This window comes from Sminthopsis crassicaudata, chromosome 3 (genome assembly GCF_048593235.1).
Source record: "Sminthopsis crassicaudata isolate SCR6 chromosome 3, ASM4859323v1, whole genome shotgun sequence".
Classification (NCBI taxonomy): domain Eukaryota; kingdom Metazoa; phylum Chordata; class Mammalia; order Dasyuromorphia; family Dasyuridae; genus Sminthopsis; species Sminthopsis crassicaudata.
The window spans coordinates 51,839,995-51,864,654 of NC_133619.1; the positions used below are offsets into that span (position 1 = coordinate 51,839,995).

General features: G+C 36.2%; 1 protein-coding gene and 1 non-coding gene across 2 annotated transcripts in view; one reads left to right on the top strand and one right to left on the bottom strand.

The window, feature by feature from the left end:
* DNER (delta/notch like EGF repeat containing) overlaps window positions 1-24,660 on the top strand; it is a 321,739-nt gene that overhangs the window by 58,181 nt on the left and 238,898 nt on the right. The gene's annotated exons all lie outside the window — the stretch shown is intronic.
* LOC141565216 (U6 spliceosomal RNA) lies at window positions 20,563-20,666 on the bottom strand. The gene has a single exon (XR_012488898.1). It is a non-coding gene; the product is annotated as a U6 spliceosomal RNA (small nuclear RNA).

Here is a 24,660-nt window from a genome sequence, read left to right on the forward strand (position 1 = left end):
ATGACTGTTATGTGATGGGAAAACTTTGGACTTTTTAAACTAAAGTCTTTCTCAGGTCTCAGTTTTTCTGAAGCTGCACCCTCCAGTGATTTAGGACATTGGTAAGAATTGAGAAAAAAGATTGCATCATTTGACTTCACAAAAGAATCATTCTGGGAGGGGAAGAGCCTCAGAATTTCTGGCCAGAACAGAAACAATTGCTATTTACTGCCCACTTTGAGCCATCAAAACCCAAACAATGAGTAAGTGAGGCTTGGACTGGGACCTCTCCTTGGATGAGCCAGAGAGATTTGAGTTTAAAGGGATAATCAAGTAGTTCCATTTGAATCCTAATGGGCTTTATCAAATTTGGTTTACCAGAACTATATTTCAAGAAATCATAAATGAATACTACCTAAGACAAAAAAAAATTGTCTCAATTTAAAAACTAACAATGATAGAATAAATTAACAGGGAAGAAAAAGAAAAAAATGTCTAGCCCCCAAATCCCAAGATATTTTGCAAAGTTTGCATGATCAAAATTTATATTCCTTTGGATAGAGCATCCCTATGTAAGGATATGATTCTTCAAATAAGCAGAGAGAGAAAATGAGGAGGAGGAGGATGATCATGATAACGTTGAGGATGAGGGAAGGCGGGGAGGAGGGAGGAAATAGCATCATTGCTCAACTGAAACCGGACAGTTGGGCTCCCAATGGGGAAGTTACTACTACTACTCATAGATTGTTGCTCACCATGGATTATGAGTCACAAATATAATCATACCCAAGATTTTGCATAGGACAACTCAAAGTTTTTTGTTGCTTTCCTCCTGCCTTCCATTACCTTCAGAGTTGACTCAACTAGAGGCTCTTAAATCAGACATTTTAGGGGTTAGTGTCCAGCTAGGGTAGGAAAGGGATATTTGATATTATCTTCAGATGTTGATATTATCCATAGAAATTAGAAAAATTTAGTAGCCCTATCCTCCATCCTCTGTCATCTGCTGAACTTGTTGTTCTTTTGATTTCAGTCTGCTCACTTTGGGTACCTTGTTAAGCAGCTGTAATCCAGCTATCAACAGTAGTCCCCTAGAGCCAAAGCATCTTAGAAGTAAGGTCAGTCAAAGGATGTCAGTTCAATGTTGTCTCTGTTTCTAAGGTGTTCTTCAGGGCACAGAGTATCTGACTTGACAGATTATAGTATTTTTTTTTCTGGAAGGAATCTTCAAGATAAGGCAATCTAGTTCAACTTTAAAATTTTACATGTGAGGAAACTGAGGCTGGGGAACTTAAATGATTTGCCTTAGGTCACTGAGTAAATTAGTGACAGGATTGATACTAGAACCCAGGTCTTCTGCCAGGTTTATTTTTGGGAATATATATTTTGATAGGGTTAGATAAGGTAAAAATAATTTAATTCTACTTATAGAATACTAGATAATAAGAACCTGTTCCTCAGCTGGTATGGGGGAGGGAAATGCTTTCCTTTGTGCAATTCTGAACCCTAGTTAGTGCTTCTGAAATCCTTTCTATTTTTTTTTTTTTTTTATTTTTAGTGATTTGTATATGTGTGTATGGTAAATATGGAAAGAGAGGCAGAGTTTATAAAAAAGGCAGGTCAATGTCTTTTAAATCTAGTTCATCTGTATAGCACCATTTCAGAAGTTTCCCAAAGGCTGATTTCAAAGACCTTGAAAGGACACCCCATTCTTGTCTCAGTACAAAGAAACATATTCCAGTTTGGCTTTGAAACTGCAGGGGGCTTCTGCCGCTGAAGTTTTCCTTCATCAATTGCTGCCAGTCCTGGGTGCTGCAGAATTCTGATAATGAGAATTTGTCAGTTCTATGTAGGTCACCACATCCTTCAGGACAAAACTCAGATCTGGAGGAGTGATATGTTAAAAAAAAAACTTGAAGATAGAATATTCTTTTTTCTTTCAGTAGAAGAAGCTAATTCATAACTTATAATTTTGAAGTCCAATTTATGAATTTTCTCATAAATCTTTAAAAAATGGAACCTGGAGAGTGTTTTGTGTAATTCAAACTCATATGAGATAATGACAGCTACTCTCTTATTCCTTATTTCAACTCTCTTAAAAGTCAAAATGGTCCTGAATCCTTTTGATAACTGTCCCCAAAGTCAGTGATTTGCAGGATGAAAGGCATGAGCTTTTCCAATTAGGTTGTCTTATCTGCACACTGATGACATATGGGTTAATAATGAAAATAGTTATCATTAATATAGCACTTTAAGGTCTACTAATCATTTTACATATAGCATTTCAATTAATATTCACAACAATTCTTTGTGTTGTTATTTTGCAAATGAAGAAACTAGGAAAAGTTAAATGCTTTCCCAGAGTCATCTAATTTTTAAATATCAGGGGCAGGATTTGAACTGACTTAAAGTCTGGAATTCTATCCACTATACCATCTGGTTATCTAAGCTGAAAAGAGCAGAGACTGTTGACTCCAGTTTATTTCTGGGGGAACAAACAACTAGATAAATTAAAAGTAATTTTTATTTTTAAGATGTAAGTTAATAGTTGTTTTTCCAGTTAAGATATAATTATATCTATTTTTCAAAATTATCTGGAAGAATCCCAGCCTTCTGTATATTAGTGTCTCTGTTATCTCATTCCTTTGGGTGTTCCCTCCATCAGGTTTGTTTGTGTCCCATCCATGCCTTCTCATTCTGTTTAATTTTTTATGTGTATATTCTCTCATAGCTTCTCCAAAGAATTCAATTCTATTTAGTGATCATTTACTAAGTGCCTACAATATGTCAGCTACCATGTTTTACATTCTGGCGATATAAAGACAAAATGAAACATTTCCTATTGTTCCTTGATGGGACTGGCATTCTAATGAGGAAATCCACGGAAAGAATAAGATCTCTCCAAGGTGCTGGAAGCCTTCCTCTAGGTTTCTTTCTTTTTTGGCTTTCCATAGGCATCAATGCATTGATTAAAATATTTTAATTAGAGACAGTAAGACTGAGAGGACAAAGCGTGGTTAACCAGGAAATGGTAGATTTTGGTTTAGTTTCCATTGTCTGTCTACCTGTAAAATGACCATAGGATCATAACTTTAGAACTAGGAGGGAAAATAGAGATCATTTAGCCCAATCCCCAAGAGGTCAAGTGATATGTCAACCTGGTGGTAAGTGTCAAAAATGGATTCAAACTCAGATTCACATCCAAAGACCTTTCTGCATTCTCACATTGTCCTATTCCACAAAGATAATGCTGTTTTTCTGTTAGTATGTTTTCAGAGAAGGAGCATCATGTTTTGAACAAACAGCACCAGGGAAAATTGGGAAATCCATAGGAGTGTCAGGAAATATAAAGTTTTGCAGAACACTCAGTACCTTCCTGTCTGATGCCAGCATTGAGCAAGACAAAAGTCTTTAGAGCAGACTTTGGGAAAATTTGACATATGCTAATTGATAGTCCTTAAAAGCTGGAATGGATGTGGGGATAAGGAACTTATGATTTTAAGTTCAGTTTGCTTCATAGCAAAGAAATAGGCATTAACCTAGCACAGGTTAGGTTAAAGTGAGACAACTCCCAAGTAGAAAATCTCTGGTCATGAACTTAATAGTGGTGTTATCAAAGAAAAGAATAAAGTTTATATGTTCTTCCCAGCTTTAAAAAGATCTCAGTGCCTTTTCTAGGCCAGAGACAAGAGATTCAAAGATTTCACAAAGAAAATTTTCAGTGGTTGCTTACAGTTGCCTGGGGCAGCAAAAACTGGGAGGTTTTAACTTTCTCTGCAGTATTCAATTCCAATTCTAATTCAGCTCTATTCATCATTCCTGTGTTCTATTTTTGTGTTCCAATCACCAAGCTCAGTGCATCATAGAGCACTGAAGGCCTATAAGAAGCCTCCAATTTTGATCATAGGCAATTTCTAAGACTTGCCTGACAAGATAGCCAGAAGGTTGTCTCGCCATGGAACTGGGAGGTGGCAAGGTTGACTCCACGTTGGCAGTGCTGGCAGAGCTGGCAGAATCACAGGTGAAACATCTGCTGTCTCACCCAAATTGAGCTAGACATGGCAGTTAGCCAATTGCTGACCCTCTTCCCAATTTCAAGTAAGCACTTTAAACTGTCAGAGAAGGGAGGATCTGGGGAGCTAGGAAGGTGGCTAGCCAAGCTGAAAGAAATAATTAGCCTGATTAGTTCTCAAGCAGAAACATGAGTTTGATGCTTAGCTCAAAAAAAGAGCATTTTGGTATATAGCCTTAGAATCGTTATTTATTCAGTTACTGCATATGCTTAAATTATGAGATGGCTCTGGCAGTTGGGAAATTGGAAAATTATTGCTTTCATGTATTTAGAAATTAAATTGTCTTCTACTTTTTTATCTCCAGGCTACGAAAACACTTTAAACACACACATACTTGTTGATCATACATTTCTGTTGTTAGGCATTCTTCATAATGATTGGAGGTGTAACTGAAAATAGAATAGAAGCAGCTAAACATTCTACATTCTATTATAGAAATTCAAGTAAAGTACCCAGTCACTAGTGTCATTTGAGTTTTCTGTCAACTCTTGATTAAGGAGAATTAACAGGTCCAACGAGTTAACTGATGACATGGAAAATATTAATAAGAAAAAATTTAGGAATTGTAAAAATTGTTTACTACACATTATTTAACTCTTAGTCTTTGTTGTTCTCTGTGCAGTAAGAAGGACAATAAGGCACCATGGTCAAGCAGAAAAATTTAATGCATGGAAAGTAAATAGAGAGCTTTTCTTTTGTCTCTTAGCTGAAAACATGAGATTTGACTATCTACTCATGGGCAAGTTATTCAGTCTCTTTATTTAACAGTTGACTTATCAGTAAAAACTAAGAGGCTGAACATTTATCTCAGTCAATTAGTTCCATCTTTGATCTCTCCCTTTCCTGTGCCCTCCATTTGTGATCCCCAAAGTCCCATTGAAACTTGTTACTCTTGCAGTTACTACTCTCACCTTAGTGTTGGTCTCCTTTACTTTGGACTGGACTTTGCAATAGCCTTCTGAGTGGTTTCTTTGCATCCATTTCCTCTTTCTACCAATCTATCTTTCATGCCTCTGAGTCATCTTCCTAATGTACAATGCATTTGTTGGTCGATTCTATTGTCATTCTCCTGATCAGAAACATTCAGTGGTTTTCTGTTGCCTTAATGATAAAAAACAGAATCTTCATCTTGTATTTAATATCTTTCACAATTTGGTTCTAATCTACCTTATCCTTTAGTATTGCCCTTTATGCTATGTGCTTTTCAGACAAGTTGGCTATTTGTCATTTCTTGGATTCTATGACCTACCATTTTTGTCCCTATACTTATTCCTTTTCCCCACCTCAGGAATTTAGCCTTCTCACCATGCTTTTACGTAGTACAAGCACGTAGCTGCTTAATTAATGTTTGTTGTATTGAATTGACTAGATAATCTCTGAGGTTTCTTCCAGCTCTGAAATTTAGTGACCTAAGATTAATTTATGGACATAGAAACTAAGGAGGGAAAGGTAACAAGCCAAAAGAACTATTAGCAATAGAAAAGGTGACAATTATAGAAAAGCAGGAGTGCAGTTTCTATTGTAGCAGATAGTAAACTTTTATTTTTGAATTCATTACATATGGTGAAGGTTGGTTACAGGGAACATATATATTCTATCATTTAAATTTTTATTAAGCACCTGTAATGTGCAATTCCCCATGCTAGGTGGGAGGGATAGTTATCCTCAAGGAACTTGTAGTGTGGTAGGAGTACAGATGAGGGTTGAGACCAATTCATGTCAATACTTCAATGGATCTTTGATTTCATACTTCTTTTAGTAGTGCAGAATTAAAGCCGATTTGCATCTTTTCATCCTGTGCTAAACTTATCCCTGTCCATAGAAAGTCAACTTTTTCTGTTAGATTCCTTCTAGGTCTTTGTATTTGCCATCCATCACTTCAACAAAGGATTCACTGAACATGTTAGAGATCTTTCTTTCTCCCAATATTGTGAGGATACCAGTGGATTACTCTAGCTGTTCTCCTGTCATCTCTTGTTCTTATATCTAGGCCTTCTCTATTTGTCGTATAATTCTTTGAGGATATATTTTGCTCTTCTTTCTTCTTCTTTTCTCCCTGGTTGCATCCTGTTCATGTCCATCATGTTCTTTTCCATTATTCTCTATATAGTGGTCATCTTTAGTTCTTTTTAGAATCAGTAGCATTTTAGGTTTCACTGCCATGGCAAATCTAGTAAAATGTTTGTATTGAAAAGATGGGTCTTGGGTGTTGTAGGAAGTTTAGGATTAGTAAAAATGTGTTGCAGTTTCACCAAACAATCCAATCTGCTGTACCCCCTTTCAAATGTGGATCTAGTTTATTGTTCATCTGCATTATCTGCACCAGATTTATATTTACTTTATATCTGCGCCTATAATTAGATATAGATATATATCTATCAGTCATGTTCATCTATCTATCTACTTATTGTTTGACTAGTAATATCAGTTGTCCATTAAAAAGCATGCATATCAAACTTTTTTATTCATTTACTCTTTCCTATATAAATGAAAAGATCAAACTCCTTTAAGTGATCACAGATATCTTTCAGGAGTCTTTATAATGATTTGGGGCTTCAGGCAATAATGCCTTGTAAATAAGAACTTGTGGAAGTTCCTAACATTCACAGGGAATCTTTCCTGAATCTCGATTCTATTCTGGATCTCTTCCGTCATTTTGGTGAATAGACTTGTCCTAATTTTATTCCTTGTCTTGTGTTTATTATTATAAAATCCTTAATCACAATATTTTCTGTAATAATTTTCAATAACTTTTGTATAATATTGATATAGTATATCTTATAAAAGAGTCTATAAAGTGCCCTTTCTATTGAGTTGGAAGCTTTTTGGTAATCAATAAACAATGAGCTTAGGGCAGTTAGGTGGTATAGTGGATATTGGGCTTGGAATCAGGAAGACATTTTCTTGAGTTCTGAGAAAGTCATTTGACCCTTTTTACCTCAGTTTCCTCATCTGTAAAATGAGCTGGAGAAGAAGATGGCAAACCTCTTCAGTATCTTTGCCAAGAAAAATCCCCTATGGAGTCATGAAGACCTGTACATAAACAAAACAACTGAACAACTAAAATGTTAAGCTCAGTAGGATCTTATATTCTCTACATCTTTCAGTCAAGTGTGAGATAATGAAGCTATGGTTGCATTATTAATGTTTCATCCTTGACATATTCCTCTAAACTTTGGCATACTTTGGTTTGTTGTGAGGACTTCCCTAAATTTATTTCTTATCTCTGTCTTGTTCTTCGAGACTTCTAAAGCTTTTATATCAGAAAGAGGTCTGGCCAAGATTTTTGCTTTGGACTTAGTAGACTATGCAACCAGATAATCCTTTCCCCCCATTTCCTGTTAATACTTCTTGTTTTCTAAGCTCTGCATCTTGCATTGATGAAAATTAGAATTGCTTGACTATGAGATATAGGTAAGGTATGATGGGGGCTAGTTCAAGTTCACAGAGGCAGGAACAAGCTGAATTTGAATGGATAAGATTTTACAGAATAAGAAACTTCAGCTTGATCAGTAGAAGACATAAACTATTCAATTAATGTAAGTGCATTTCTCTAAAACAGTTTAAAAAGGACCAGATGTCATTTTTGGTTACTTTTCCAGTCTTTCTTTGTATAGAAGTATTGCTTTTCCCACCCCACTCAGCAGAGATGGAAGATGTAAAGTCAAAATCATTAGTCATAACTAACTTCAATCACTTGTGACAAAGAACATGTTACTGCTTTAATGTAATCTGAATAATGGGAACAGCATGAACTACAGAATCTCTCCCTTTTATGTAGTCTCTGAATTTCCAGTTGGGCTATTGAGTTCTAAAATCATATTAATTTTGAAAAATTTGGTCCTTAGTGAGGTGTACAGGATCAATTATTAACTATTGAGAATTTAATTTTTGAAGGGAATTAATTCAAGTAAGGAAATATGAGAAGCAGAAATATTTTCTTTCCAGCCAGTGAGACTGATAAGGAATAATTGTTATCCCAGAAGCCTGTGAATCATAAAATCCAAAAACTGGAAGGGTCTTGGAGATCATTTGCTCCAATCTGTTCGTTTTGCAAGTGAGGAAACTAAGGTCCAGAGAAGGGAAGTGGCTCACCGAAGGTCATATAATTAACGAGTGGCAAATCTGAGATGTGAACATTCAACCCAATGCCCTTTTAACTAACCACCTTCTCTTTTGGTTCATTGCTAATGGATAATAGTTTGTAAAAACAAAGACTTGAGAATGATCATCCATCCTGGATGTATTCAAGAAATGGTGAAAACCTCAGCAATATCGTAAGGGAGGAACCTTCTGACCACAAGGATTGATTCTCACCAGGAACAGACTTAATGTGGCTACCAGCATGTGATTGCCTAAATTGTTGTATTTTCTCTTACAGTATTGTTTTCCCTACCAATCCAGACTGATCGGTGTACATTTCTGCACTTTAGAAAAGCTTAATTGTACTTTTTGTATTGGTCTTACATTTCTTCCAGGATATCTAATAGCTGGAGCAAAGATTTCTGACTATGATGAGCATGTTCTTACTACCCTATCCCTTTGATAATTCCCCATCTCAAAAACATCAAACAACTTGTACATAAATGCATACACTAATGATCTTATTATTTTTGTGACTCATATGGAGCACACATGTGACTCCAAGCACAATTTTAATTTATATGTTGGGCTAGCCCTTAGTAAGTGTAGCTTCAATTAAGATCACTGGACAGAATGCTGGAATTGGTTTCATTGGAGACCATGGGTTTGAACAGCCTTGATATATAATAGACATGTGGTAATGAACAAATCATATAACCTTTCATAGTTTCCTCCACTGTAAAATGGGTATAATATTTGTGCTACCTACTTCATAGGGTCATTGTAAGGAAAGTGATTCACAAGTCATGAGCACTTAATAAATGTAAGTTATTATCAATGGGACCTTTCCTCCCTCCAGGACTTTGGTGTCCATTCTCTAAAGATTCATGATTTCCTTCATAATATCAGTAACTGTTATAGATATAATGTGGTAAGGTTTCCAAAATACTTTCTTTACATGAGTTATCTACATCAACCAAGAGTATATCTTTTCTGTGTCTTAATCAATATCCTGGGAATGACTGTAGTTGAGAAATCCATCAATTTATAGAGCTCTATAAACTTATTTGGACTGGTAATTAGAAAACAGACACATGGTCTAGTCCCTACTATGTGTTCCAAGGCTCTCCAGCTTGGCAAGAGCTGTTAGAGCTTGTATCTTGTGGTCATGGCTATTGAGAATTCAAGGTCACTTCCACGATATAGTGAAACATGAGATGGTGGGTTAAAATAACTAGCAAAAAGTACCTTTGGTAAAGAAAACAGCCACAAAAGTGTATCTTGCTACTTTAGAGATGTCTGGATCTGGATGTGGGAAGAGGCAATCCTGCCATCTTAGCCTTGGTAATGAGGAAGTGGGGTTTATAGACTGATTTGGAGATGATGCTTCAGACTTTTAAAATGAGCAGTTAGTAAGCCTTTCTCCCTCATGCACATTCACAGCCTTCTTGAGTCATTGTGCAACCAACTGAAGGAAAAGTTCCCAGTACGACTTGGTGGTCACTCTCATGAGACAGCCAGTGGTACTGGTAGAGAGATCACAGGACTTGAAAGTGGGAAAATCTACATTTGAATTTTGCTTCAGATACTTACTAGTTTGTGACCCCAGGTAAGACGTTTCATTCCTCTCAGCCTCAGTTTCCTCATCTGTAAAATAAGTTAGGTTTCTAAGTCTGGTCCCTTTCAATCAGAAACTTTAGACTGTAGGAATGGCCATAGTCAGGACATCATCTTCCTGATAATATTGATCCTCTTCAATAATGAAGGATGAACAATACCAACAAACAACACTAAAAACAACAATTATACTGATAACTTCATGTGTTTTGGATTGTGATGTTCCCCATTCCCTGAGAATTCTGGAGATGAAGACGGTATCACTTTTTGGTTTTGTTGCAAGGATTTGGGGGTGGAGTGGAAAGGAAGCTAAGAGACCCCACTGGATACCTCTCAGTGATTCTTAGCTCACATAAATATAGATGCCTGTCACCCTCAATGAGGAGCTCAGTGAGACCAGACACCTAATACATCATCCACTTTTACTTCTCAGGAGACAGAAATAGTTGTAACTTGCCATCTCAAACATAGATATTGTCACAGCCGTCAGCCCACAGGCACACTAACCATGCAGATGTGGAAATCACAATCCCAACTTGTCTGGAAATTTTTCACTCTCTGTGGCAAGCACCAATGAGCAATGGCAGCATCTTTCTCGTTGAGAGATCCCAAGGTGTTTCCAAGGTTTGGTGGAAGTGACTGATGTAGACTAGTGGAAATGTGGCTGCTGTGCCTGGCAAGACATGAGTCTAAAATTAGCATGCCCAGGCTCCCAGACTGCAGTCCAGGGATCAGATTTCTAAACATTTCAGGAGAAAAGATCCTGTGTTAGCAATTGCCCTAATCATCCCCCACCCCACTCATTAACATACTACCCATGTTTTTCTCTTTTGATTTGCTCCTCTGTAGCATGAGAACAGCTTTTTCTGGCTTCTTTCCATCTGCCCTAATAAACAATAGCCTTTGTAATCAATGAAAAAACCCACAGCAGGTGAAAGTCTATTTTTAGGATTGTTGAAACCTCAGTGTTGATTATTGTATTTTTACACCTAGATTATATTCAAACCCTTTGGTTCTCTCTCCTTTTTTGCCATGTTCTTCCCCAGTTTGTGAATCTCCCCTCTTTTTCTCGCTGTTCTTGTCCAACATTTTTTGGTGAATTACTTAAGCACATGATAAAGCAAAAGGCATGAGAAATAGCATCAGGACCAAGGGAAGGTTGGCAGCTGCCCTAGAGTGCAATACATAGTGAAGTGCAATGGAAGACAAATTATTGTTAGCATTTATATAGTGCATTAAGATTTGTGAAGTACTTTACAGATGTTATCTCATTTGATCCTGGATCCAAATGGGAGATAGGTGTGGTTATTATTCCTATTTTACAGATGAAGAAAGTGACTTTTTCAGGCTCACTCAGTTAGTAATTAATTTTAGGGTAGGGCATGACTATCTGGCACCAAATTTTATGCCACCCAATTGCTATCATAAGAATTAGAAGAAGAAACCTTAGAGATCAACTAATCCCCCCACCCATTTTACAAAGAGGGAAACAGAGATGCCTCAGAAGGGAAATGAAATGTCCACAATCACACAAAAGGGAAGTCAAAAGAAGATTTAGAATAAGAAACCTCATGTCTTCAGACTACTGAATCGGCTCTTTTCCTATGATATTTTACTGCTTCTCTCAATGAAGAAACCAGGCTGCCCTAGGTTGTAATCTGTCCAAGATTAGACAGGTATTAATATTTCAGCTCAGCTTCTCAGATTCCAAATTGGGTATCTATCCCTCATACTTTTTAATGTTATTTTACAAAAAAGTACATATTTTTGATGCCAGAAAATTCTCTTCTCTGTGGCATGTGGGTATTTTGTGATGTCAAGTTGCATATGTTACAAATGGAAGCTCCAAGCTTCTGGCAGACAGGAATACATAGGAGAATACAGTCTTCAAAAGCTTGCCCAGCATGCACAAATGCCTTATTTTAGCTTTAGTGTGAAGTCATCCTTTGGGCCACTTCACTGCTCATTGGAGAGGCAGAGTGACAGTGTAAAAGAACATTGGTCTGGGAGTAACCTTGTTAGCTGTGACCTTAGGCAAGTCTTTCTGCATTTCTATAAAATGGGGAATAATAATATTTTAACTACTTGATGGATTTGAGAAGATCTGTGGTCCTTCTTGATTTGGGGACTCACTCCAATGGTACAGATTTCAGCTAATTTATACCTTCTCCTGTGTAATTCTTGTTCATGGCCTTTCCTAAATCCTTTACAGGGGGACTGCCTAATGTGCTGAGGAGCTTAGAGATGTCGTTATAGGTGGATACATTTGGAGCATATGAAGTGTTCATTAATTTTTAAGAAAATTATTGATCTTTTCCCCCTCCTCATTACATATTTCCTATCTTCCCTTCCAAAGAGTAAAGAGAGAAAGCAGTTTGTTGAACAGTTCAGCAAAACTAACCAAAACATTAACCGAGTCTGACATATTCAGTGTTATGTACTCTCAGTCTCTTAATTCCGAAAGAAAGGAAGTTGTATTCAATAGGAACTTAATAAATGTTGATTGGACTTTTATCTCTTGGGCCAAAACTAGGTTGGTACAATTACACAGCATGTGATTTTGATTCCTCCCCTCTCCTAATCTAGTATTCTTTTCATTGTATTATATATGTTCATCCAATATGATTTCCTTTGGGAAAGTAATTCAATTGAAAAGCTTTTGGGCCAGGTTTGTTCTATGTCTAAATCCCTTCAACATTCTAATATGGGTAGCAGTATTATTGAACTTGTAATACAATTCATTTCAATAAACATTTATTAAGCACCTATAATGAAAAGGCACTGGATTGGGCTTGGGGACGTAAAAGGAAACAAAATCATCTTGCTCATCAAGCATGTTCTACTCTGCATGGACATATAATATGTGCACAGATAGGTAAATATGAAATTTTACGAGACTTGAATTCTCTTTGACTTAAATTTTGAGTATTTTTATACACAGGTTAGGAAGTAAATCATTAGAACAGTATTTATTATATAAAATGAAGGCCATAATCTGACCTCAGGGAGTGCTTCATTATTAACTAATCAGAAAGTGAGAAGATGGGCTTATCTCCAATACCACAATGCCTATCTATATCATTTAACACTCTACTCCCTCCTGCTCATAGTTTCCACCCTCCCTCTTTCTGAGTAGAGCATCCCTTTGCAGTAGATCTCCCTTAGAATAAAGGACCAATGACTGGTAGGAGCTCCACTTTCATCCTTTAAATTTTGGATAGGATGGCATGAGTTGTATGAGATGAGCATGAATTGCTGGGTTGTGATCTCCAATGCATATGTTATTATATTTCTCTGCCAAACCCATTTCTCTTCTACAAGATGCTACATTCTCTTAATCCCCCAGGTTCACAATCTTGGAGTCAATGTCTATTCCTCTCTCTTTTCCTCCATATCCAATCAGTTGTTAAACCTTGAATCTCTTCCATTCTCTCTACTCACATAATTCAGGATCTCATCACCTCTTGCCTTCTGGTAGTTTCCCATTTAGTTTTTCTGCCTCATTTCTTCCCTTTAATCCATTCTTTTGAAGAGATTTTCCTAAAACTCAGAATTTAACATGTCTTTTCCCTACTCAGTATCTTCCTTATTGATTCTAGAATTAAATATTATTTCAGCTTTATCTAATCCTTTAAACACTCATATCTTGTTTAAGCTTACAATGGATACAAAAATGTTTACATGTTTACACTTTATAAATAAATATGGTTGTACTCTAATTTTTTAAACCTGATTGATAATGTTTGAAGACATAGGATAGTCAGAGTCAATGAATACTTCATTCCCTGGTCAGCTGCCTTGCTGCCTATACCAGAGACTATGTTTTTCAGGTTTCAACCCTTTCTTTTTTGGAACTTCCACCATGAGATTTTGCTATCTTGATTGGCTACTGCTTTTGGCTCACTGTTTTAGGAAAGCTGGGCCACTTTACTTTGTACTCTCTAACCATCTCTTTTCTAGTCGTACCATTTTCTCACCTCCATTTTCCCCCTTCCTTCATGACCACAGTCAAATCAAATCAGTCTCTTCTCCTCTGTGATCACATTCACCTTCTCTCTAATTTTTGGATTAAAGTGTCCCTTCCTGGATACCACTCTATTGTCAGAATATGAGTTTTTTAAGGATAGAGACTGTCTTTATCTTTTATTTGTATCCCTAGGACGTAGCACATTGCTTTGCACATAGTAAATTCTTTACAAAAGGCTTTTGTCATTCATTCAGTTATTAACTTGCCTTATATGGTGCAGTGCTTATTAAGGGGTGGTGTTGAGTGACTAGAGTTGGGGTTCTTTTTGTATTGCTTTTCCTTAGAGGAAATAAGAAAGTAAAAAGGAAAAAGTGAAGAATGATGGTCACTCATATAATGACCACAGATCTGGGAAATTTTCCTTCATTATGTTGCATTTTTAAATATCAATCCTACTTGAAAACCCAAATTGTTACTGTCTTGAGGATAATGTCCCTTTGTTCTTGAAAAATTTTATTTGGTTTAGAATTCAATGTTTTTTAGAGGCCTTAGAGAAATCTACCTACTATATGAAGGAGATATTTACTATGTAACCATAATAGCATATTTTCTTTTCCTCCCCCAGAGTTCTTTTAAAATTACCTTTTGATTTACAGCTTGTATTCATTTTTACCTAGAAACGAAAGGGTTGGTTCCCATGGTGACAACTCAATACAACAGCATCCTATCTTGTACTGCTGCATATTCTATAGGGTTCTTGTTCTGTTGCCTGTTAGTCCTTCTTGTAGCATCTTCCATTCTACTAGCTTCCATTCCTATTCCTGGAAGGACTCAGAAGTGTCAGTGACCTGTGAAATTTAATGAATGTAGGATAGCATATGTTTTATTTGTGGGCATCAGCTTCTCAATACGGATGGAAACATTGGCTCTGGGTAGGAGGAATTTTATTGCTAAATGTGTGCTCCAAAGTGAGGGGGATTTTATATATCATGAAATCAGTTTATAATCATGAGTATGAAGACTGGGTTTTTTTTTTGGGAGGAAGATACCTAATGTTGGATGGAGGTTTTTTTAAAGTCTGTATTTGCATCACAGCATTTGATATTGGACAGCTCTTGGCTGCCCAGATCACCAGTCTAGTGAGAGTTGGCATTTCATGACTATTATAATATCATTTTAATGATCATAGTTATTATATATTATTCTTAAGATTCTTAGCATTCCAAGCAGGCATACAGCATTTTCAAGAAGTAGCATTTCTGCTTCCTAGAATTATCTACTCAAAAATGGCACAGCCACTATAAAATGTCCATTTTGTAGAGATGGTATGAAAGGAAGAATGAGTGGAGAAGAGGAGGAAGGATAATTCTGCAATGCTTTCTTTGCAATAATTATAAAGAATAATCAAAGCTCCTGATTAACTCAAAGTTGATAATGATAGCTAGCATTTATACAAGGCTTTAATGTTTGAAGAGGATTTTAATAGTATTATCTCATTTTATGCAGTAGGTAATTATCTCAATTATCTCAATTTTTTTACGAGAAAACTGAGGCAAAGAGAGATTAAGTGACTTGCTATTGCTCAAATGGTGGTAAATGTCTTAGGCTAGATTTGAACTCAGATCATCCTGGCTCCATGTCCAGACCTCTATCTACCCTACATACTAGCTGCCTCTAATCCAAAGACCTTTAAAAACAGCTTTAAACATGGAATATCATAACTGAAACAAGCAGGCAAGGCATTGTTGCCATTGCTTGAATAAATATAGGAAAATCTTGAATTTTTAACCTATCTATAAATAATTTATCTTTTACTTCTGGGTCATGTACTACTCTTTGTGACCCCTTATATGATTTTCATGGGAAACCTACTGGAGTGGTTTGCCACTTCCTTCTCCAGTTCATTTTATAGGTGAAGAAACTGAAGCAAACCAAGTTAAGTTATTTGTGTAGAGCTAGTATGCATCTCAGGCCAGATTTGAACTCAGGAAGATGTCTTGGCCTGACACTCTATTTGCTGCATCACCTGCCCACTGCAGAGGTACTTATGCATGCAGATGAGAATGATTTAATTATCAACACTGGGAATGGGTACTGGAAGAGAGTTGTATGAGTCAAGTCTGGAAGGAAAATTTATTTTCCCTGTTTGTTTTTACAATGAAATCTGTTGAAAATTGTTTCAAAATTTGGTCCACTTGTGATGTTTTGAGTCCCTCTCCTTCCAGGTTGCATAACAAGTATTTGTAAGGTGTACAATACACCTTTTGTGTAACTTCAGGTTGGTTCACTCAGCCCTTCTCCCGAGGGTGCCATTCATTTCACAACTGCATAAATATACAGGATGTTCTTGGTTGGCATCAGCAAAATGTGACCACAGTTTATGCTTATTTAACTGATTAATTTTGTTACTTTGGATTCTGAATTAAACTGTGAAAGCTTCATCTATTTTGGTTTGGAGGCCATCTGTGTGTGTTTTAAAAAATCCTCAAGTGTTATTTGGCTTCTTAGAGTTTATCAGGTGATACTTTGTGATCATTGCCTTGGATTTGTCTTTTTTGTACTTTCATGATACGTTGGTGTGTGTGTGTGTGTGTGTGTGTGTGTGTGTGTGTGTGTGTGTGATTTTTAGTCATCAGAACTTAACATGCAGTATATTGGCATATGAAAATCTAGAACACTTTTAGGTGACTATTGGACTGATACCATTCAACTTATTTTCATAATTATTTTGTGATGCCCAGGTAGGAAGGAAAAATCAGAGTCTAGTTACCTGATCACTTTCACCTAGAAAGTTAGCAACAGAGATAGGAACATCTTACATTTGATTGGTGCTTTGTAGTTGACAATAAACTTTCATGTATCTTATTCTCTTTAGGATAATTTTGTGAGATGAAGTTACAGGCAGTGTCTCTATTTTACAAATAAAGAAACTAAGGCTTAAAGAGCCCAGATGTCTTGAGCAAGATCAAATAGCTAGGGGAGGTATGATTTAGAAGAATGATCAGGATGTTTGTGTTTAAGCCTTGATTAATACTTAACGAATACTTATACTTAATAGGCTTTGGAAAATGGAATATGTAATGAAATGGACTGGAATACTTAATAACTATGTTCTTGGAAAAACTTATTCCCTGAACCTCCCTGTTTTTGGCTCACTGAAAATGGTTATGATAAATAACATGTCTATTTAAGAAACTTAGGGAACCTAAGTATTACTACCTCCATTTTATCTATAAGGAAATTGAGGCTTTGAGAAGTTTTTGCTTATCTTTCCACTCAAATGTCTATGTTTTTGTTGAATGTATAGACAGCCTTTTAGTTACCTAGGTTTTCAACCTCAGATTCATCCTTAAATTTTCTATCTTCCTTACCATACTCAGTTAATTTACAAGCCTAATTCTATTTCCATACATCTGAATCTTCTCCCTGTCTTCATTTGTATGGCCAATATAATGAACTCTATTTCAGGGTCTTGTAATCTCTTACTTGGACTATTATAACAGCCTGCTAATTGGTCTCTCAATCCTCAATCCTCCCACATAACTGTTAAATCTTTCAACATAGATATGACAACATCATGTACTTGTTTAAAAAACCTTTACGGCTCTCCATTGCACTGATAATAATATAGAAATTACATAGTTTGGAATTTAAAGGATTCCAAACTACCTTTCCAGGTTTTCTTCCCATCACTGCCCTTTCCACAGTCTATGTTCTTGGCCAAATTGGCCAATTTGAGATTTCCTGAGCTTGGCTTTATTCCATCTTCTGCTCCATTAATTTATACTAGCTATCTCCCATGCTTGGAATGCACTCCTTCCTCACCTCTACTGCTTGGAATCCTTTAAGGATCAACTTAGATCTATAAGACTTCTGCCATTCTTAATATGATTTCCCTCCCCAAATTATTTTGTATTTACGCATCCATTTATGTGCTATACCTCATAGTAGAGTATAATTCCTTGAGGACAGAAATTGATATGTGAACTTGGGAAAAACCTCTTGACCTACCTGGACCTCAGTTTCCTCATTTATAAAATGACAGTGTTGGACTCTATGCTCCCTTGTAGCTCTGCAACCCCTTGTTTTTGTTTTTGCCTCTTCAGCATCTCTGGTAGTTCCCTATATCCAGTTGCCACTAAATAAATGTTGGTTGAAGTGAATTCAAGTGTCAATTAGGTCTAAAATACAAGGCTCTGATTCCAAGTACAGTAATCTTTCAAAATGATTGTTGTATTGAACTGAACGGAACTTCACAATCTACCATGTTGCCCTTGTGCCTGTGTGAATATCAGAATGATAAAGTGTACTTGTCAGGAAAAGATCCTTTTGTTAGACTTGTCAACAGCTGGACATTGTCCATTTTGTATCTCTGAGTTTAAAAAGATGAGTGTATGTCTTGAAATTTTAGGTTTAAGCTATAGATACAGAATAAATTCTCAACACTTTCTTTAAAGAACCATCAGGAAATTTCTTTCTCTGGAGTTTAACAAAAGAAATGCTTAGAAAACCATTTGTCCTACATAGTTTAAATATCATTGGATTGCAGGCAGGAGTTGGATCAGATGATCTTTGGAGGATTCCTGAGACTGGATTCAAATGACTTAGTTATTGATTAGGGGAAGAGATATATAGTTGTTTGTCTACAGACCTGTAGCTTGGAGGTTAGCTGCGTTATCCTTGTAAAAGATTTCAACCAGAACATTTTTGACATATGTTGAATTTTCTGAAGTCCCTCTCCTTGGGAAAGCTTGACTCTCACTCCTCATTAACAACTCCAGCACAGCTCTCACTTGCTCTCCTTCCATGGTCTGGAATCTTTGATTGGAGGGGTTGTCAGGATACAAAACTTTAGTGTCCTAGAACAGGGAAACTTTATAATGTTGGAGAAGAAAAATCCCCTAGAGAAGGTTTTCTGGAAATAAAAATGCAAATATCTCTTATGATCAGGAAAGAGAATTTCAGGGAATTGCAGCCATTTCTGTGACATGTTCCATATAATTTCCCAGATCCATCCTTGGGACACATGGCAGCCCATTACTGAGTGGGAAAAATACATTAAAGAAGAGAAAGTCAATGATACACTTTAGTAAGAAAGATGTAAAAGCCACAGCAATGGTGACTTTGAAACCTTCTCATTGGTGATTTGTTTCTCTTTTCTCAGTGGTATCCTTTTGATTTGGACTTTGATTCTTTTCCCTGTTTTTGTTCTTTGCTACCTCTCGACCCTGATGCTGGACTACCCAGGGTTTGTGTGCAGGTGGTAGTCTAGCTTTCCCTCTGGGGAAATATAGATTTCATGGTATGACGTGCTTTAAAAATCAATATTCCACCAGAGGGAGCCGACTAGCATGCTTGTGTCCTTGACGGAAAGGGAAAGTCTTTTATTCCCAACACAGTCCCATTAAAGAAAGAGAAGAAAATGTTCCAGAAAAACACCTCCTTCTTTCCATTTTTTTTTCACTTGTATGAAATGAATATTCTTAAAGTTGGGCATTTATTTATTTAACTTTTTAAAAACTTCTTTCTCATTTCCTCCTCCCCCATCCCCAGTAGATCTAGAAAATTGTGGATAAAAAACAGACTCAGTTATTTAAAAATGTCTATTTTTCCTTTAAGGGAAGAGATGTGCTTTGATTTCTGTGGTCAGAATAACATGGGCATTAGTGAATGTAACTTATCTAGAGATTCACCTATCTGTAAAATAGCCCAAAATGAAGAAGTTAGAAAAAAAGGACTCCAAGTAACCCCATATGGAAAGTATATTCATTATCTTCATAGAAGAAACCTTTACAAGCTCTCTCAGCCCTTATTTATTCCTATTTGACACAGCCTGAAAAACTTGATTATTTAGTTTTCCAGTCCATAGTTGATGAAAAAGGGAGATTGTAGAAGGAGAAAAGAATTTTCAACTGATAGCCTGACATTGAGAAAGGAGAGAGAGCAGTCTATAAATAGCAGATCCAAGAACTCATGAACATAGCAGTCACTTCTCAGTTAGCATAAGGAGCTAGTAGCCTTGCTCATCCTTACAGACCTTTAGAATATTTACTGCATCATGTGAATGCCCATAATAATAACTTGAAGTCAAGAAGGAAAAATAAAAAATTTCCTCAGTAGTTCCTGGATTTTAGAACTAATTCTGGAAAAAAATGTTTGGGATAAAAAAATCTATTTTTAAAGAGAAAAGCTTTAGTTTTTACATAAGAAAATTCAGATAAGTGGAATACCTATGGGATAATAAGTATATTTAGTTGAGTTTAGAGTCATCTGAATTCATCAAGGTCTTGGTACCCTTTATTGATGTTTATTTACTTATGCTGTCCACAGAAGTTCTGAGGTTCCTCAATCCAAACTTAGATACTTCTCACAGAGAAGTCTGATGTACTAGAGAAGGGGCTGAATCTCCCCTTCGAATTTCAGAGGTGCCCTTAAGCAGTTAGAAGTGTCTCTCTAATTCCATCAGCTCCAGTCCCTACCAGTGATCTTCCTTTCCTAGATTATCAGTTAAGAACCATTTTGGCCAGCTGACATTATGTGACATCTATCTATCTACCCATCTATCTATCATCTGTCTATTTTCCATCTATTTTTAAAAAATCATTTATCATCTACTTTTTGAAACTTGTCATACATTTTCCCATTTATTGACTATCAATTTTCTATCATTTATCCACTATATATTTTTCTATTATATATCTATTATCTTCTATCAGCTTTTTTTCTATCACTTGTCACCTATTTTTGTTATCTATCATCTATTTTTCTATTATTTACTGTTTATCTATTATCAATTATTCTCTATATTATTTCCTACATATCAGCCATCCATATATTTTTATATAAACTATTTTTAAAATATGGAATTTGAATGTCATTCTTGTGAAGGATAATGCTATTCCTCTCTATATCATTCTACTTTGAATATATGTGCTTTTAGAAAGCAATATTTATAAGACATTACCATAAGAACAATTGTTTATCAATATACTCCTAAACAAATGTGTCACATTCTCCCACAGATGTAAGAGAGTCCTGGGGAAAATGGGCTCAAGGTTAAAGAGAGTGTAGCTGCTGCTCCCTGGAAGTCCTTTTCTATCCATTTTAAGTGCTCAAGAAGTTCCTGTTAAACTGGACTTTTTAAAAAGCCATGAATTCACATCCAGTATGTTCTTGGTTCCCAATTCAAACACTACCACCTACTTCTCTGGGGCATTGCAAGGACCCTGGAGGGAGAATGGGAAGTCTAAAATCCTCTGGATTCTTTAAAGCTTATAAGGTCCTTTTTTGGCCAAAGGAGGTTGGGAAAAGAAAGCTAGCCAAGGTTAATTTAGAAACCTTTCCTTCTCCCCAGGCACTTCCTCCTCAGGGATTTTACTGGAAAGCTAGGCTTGCTCCAACCTTTCAGATCACTCCATTTCTAAACTAGCTTCATAATTTATCGAAAAATGCTGGATCATGACCAAGTTTCTGGGGCCTCTCCAAGCACTTCTTTTAGTGCAATGTCATTTCCAGTTCCAAGTACTTTTAGCACTTGATCTAAAGCCTATGACTAAGATTGATTGAAAGGGTTTTTTTCTCCTTCCCTGCCCCTACTTACTTTAAGTGGGGTGGGGTGGGGTGGATGGATTGAGAATATCAATCAACTTTACTCTTACATTTAAACTCTTGTGAAATAGATGCCTTTCTCTTTCTTGTAGGAAGAACTAAATTCAATTAAATAAGCCTTAATTAAGTACTTGTTGTGTGCTTGGCATTCTACTAGGTTCTAGTACTACAAAAGGAAGACATAAACTGTTACCATCCTTAATGCTTTCCATTGGTAAGAAGCCAAAAGATAGCATGACACATCTAAAGTTTAACTCTAAAGTATGGTGTTCAGTTACCAATGTCAATATTTTCCCTTCTGGAACTGCACTCTCTGCTCTACCAGAAAAGTAAAAGTAATTGATTGATTAGATTATATATTTAAGGAAGAAAGACTCAAGTAGAAGAAAAAAAGTTCCAACAACCAAGAGGAGAGAGGCTCATGGGAAGAAGTAGATGATACAAGGGGAAACCTATGTGTCACATACATATGATTGTGGGATTGTTGTTTGAAAGGAACTTTAGAGATCACCTAGTCTAAGCCCTTTATTTGTCATGAATCAATCGGTCAACAAACATTTTACTAATATGTTCCAGGCACTGTGCTAAGTGCTGATTAGACTAGTTAACTTTGGGGTAGTATTTTCAAGTTTGCAAAGCACTTACTGGATCTTTGCAACAATTATGGGAGGTTGGTGCTATTACTATTCCCATTTCACAGATATTAAAACTAAGAGTGAAAGAGGGTCACTCCACTAGAAATTGTCTGAGGTAGAAGTCATACTTGGGTCTTCCTGATTTTCAGTCCAGCACTCTTAGCCACTTGGCTACCTAGATACCTCTAATAGTCCAAGTATATATGAAGTCCCTCGTCCAGGGTCAAATAGCTAATAACAAAGTCATGATCCAAATGTACTGTTTTCCATGACATTATGTTTTCCCTCCAATTTACCTGCCCTCTTCCCATCCCCTTCAACTGGTAGCTGTGTATCTCCTCAAATTAGTAGACTTTCCTTCAATTTATCCCTTCACAGATTGAGCCATAAATGTAACAACTCTTAATCTGACTTCTGTGGACTGTTGCATGAATGAATGACCCAAACATTTTAAAAACACTTAGTAAGGCAATCCCTGTTCTTGAGAAAGTCACATCCTAATGAAGGAGACAACAACATGTGGAAGGCTTTAGTTGAAAATTAGATGGAACTATCCCTGGTCCTTAGGATGCAGTGGCAAGGGAGAGGGTGATACTTTTTCTATATCATTTTCACTGAGAAAATCATATCGATTTCTGATGTTAAACCATTTGGCAGTGCTAAGGACTTTGATAAGAAAAACATTTTTCTCTGGGTGTTCAGTGACTGTGGTTGTAGCACCTGTAGGAGCAGTGTCCAGACTATATGTCCATAGGACTTACTCCTCAGGATTATGTCCACAGACACTGGACTGGAAGCATTGCTATGGTCCTGGGCTTTCTTTGTGAAAGTACTTTAAGTACTTAGTCTAAAGCTTATGACTGAGGTTGATCAAAAAGGCTTATTTAAACACATACAGATATAATCCCCTTTGACCTGGTGTCTGTGATTTTTGGGTATTTTTTATTTTGATAATTGCTTTCTTTAACATTATTGGTTTCTTTGTATTTATTTTATCTAATTAGAAATAATAATGAGAAGTCCATATATTTCACTAGATCATCAAAGAGGTTCATGCCACAAAATTGTTAAGAATCCTTGACCCAAAAATAAGTCCCTGTGTTTTTTTAGAAATAAAAAGAAAAAAGTGACTACAGAGAGATGAGTACACTAATATATTGTTGGTAGAGATAGAAATTGGTCCCACCAATCTGGAAAGCAATTTGGAATTACGCCTTAAAAGTAACTAAATTGTATATGTCCTTTGACTTACTGATATTACTACTAGTCCTTTACCATAAAGAGAGCAAAGAAAGAGAAATATCACTCATGTACACACACATTTAGAGTAGTTCTTTTCATAATAGTAAAAAAAAATCTCTGGAAACTAAGGGTTGGAGGTGCTCACTTACCCAAGAATGACTAATTCTCTCATTTTGAAATAACCATCTAATTTGCTTTTATTATGGAGTTAATTTAAAGAATGATGAAATGGAAAGTTTTAGAGAAAGCTAGAATAACCTATTTGAACTGAGGCAGAGTAAAGTAAGCAGAGCCAGGAGAGAAAATTATACAATTAAAACAATACTTTAAAGAAAAGAACTTTGAATGATTTTAGAATTCTAACCAGTGCAGTGAGAGAACACATTTCTATAGGACCAATGGTACCAATCTCCTGACAGCAGATTTGGTCCTGGAAACCAGTACTTCTGACTCTATCTCAAGAATATGTGTCCCAGGATACTGTAATGAAAAGAGTACTTGACTTGGTATCAGGAAATATTCTGATGTGAGTTCAATCTCTTGGTCCCTCTAATCCTGGGGAAATTGTTGGTCTTCCTGAATCTTCACTTCTTTACTTGGAAAATGGGGACAAAAATATCTGTGGTACCTACACTTAAAAACCAAAAGGGCACACAAGATATATGTCTATCACTTATTTTTCTTTGTGATCAGAATGCCTCCTTTTTTTGTTCATGCTTTTCTTTGAGAAAATATTTTCTCATTATTTTGTGTCTGGACCTGTGACCTTATTAGTAATAATCAATTCCCAATGTCAAACTCCTTCCACCAATGCAGATTGCTAATGCCTTTGTAAGTGATAGGATAGTTTTAGGAACCTGCCTAGGGCATTTGTGACTTGCCCATGGTCATATATAAATATGTCAGAGACAGGTTAAACATAGATTTTCCTGACTCTAAGATTGGCCTTTACCTCTATCCCATTCTACATGTCTATTTATTAGGACTCTGACCCAGATACAGCCCGTTCTGGATTAGCATTAAATTCAGTTTGAGGTGGGTCTTGCTCAATGGAGACCAGTATTATCAGGAATGAGAACCCTTTTGTATATATAATCTCATTTATGCCATTCTAAACTTGGTTAACCTGAACAAGATTTGGATAGGCTTGGGTTATTAAGTACTTTTCTTCTGACATTAGGGCATCTTAACCAATTTTGTGTGTGTGTGTGTGTGTGTGTGTGTGTGTGTGTGTGTGTGTCCCAGTATCCTTATGAACCCTTCCCAGAATAATGTTTTTTTAATACATAAAATAAAATATGTAGGATTACAAAGGAATTTAATAGTTAATAAAAATTAAGATATATTTCCCCCTCTCATTCAAGGTCATAAACCTCCTGAAATCTATGCAGATATATTAGATCTAGGGTTCAGAATCTGTGCATTACGCACAGACCTGATGCAGTCACTGAGCTTT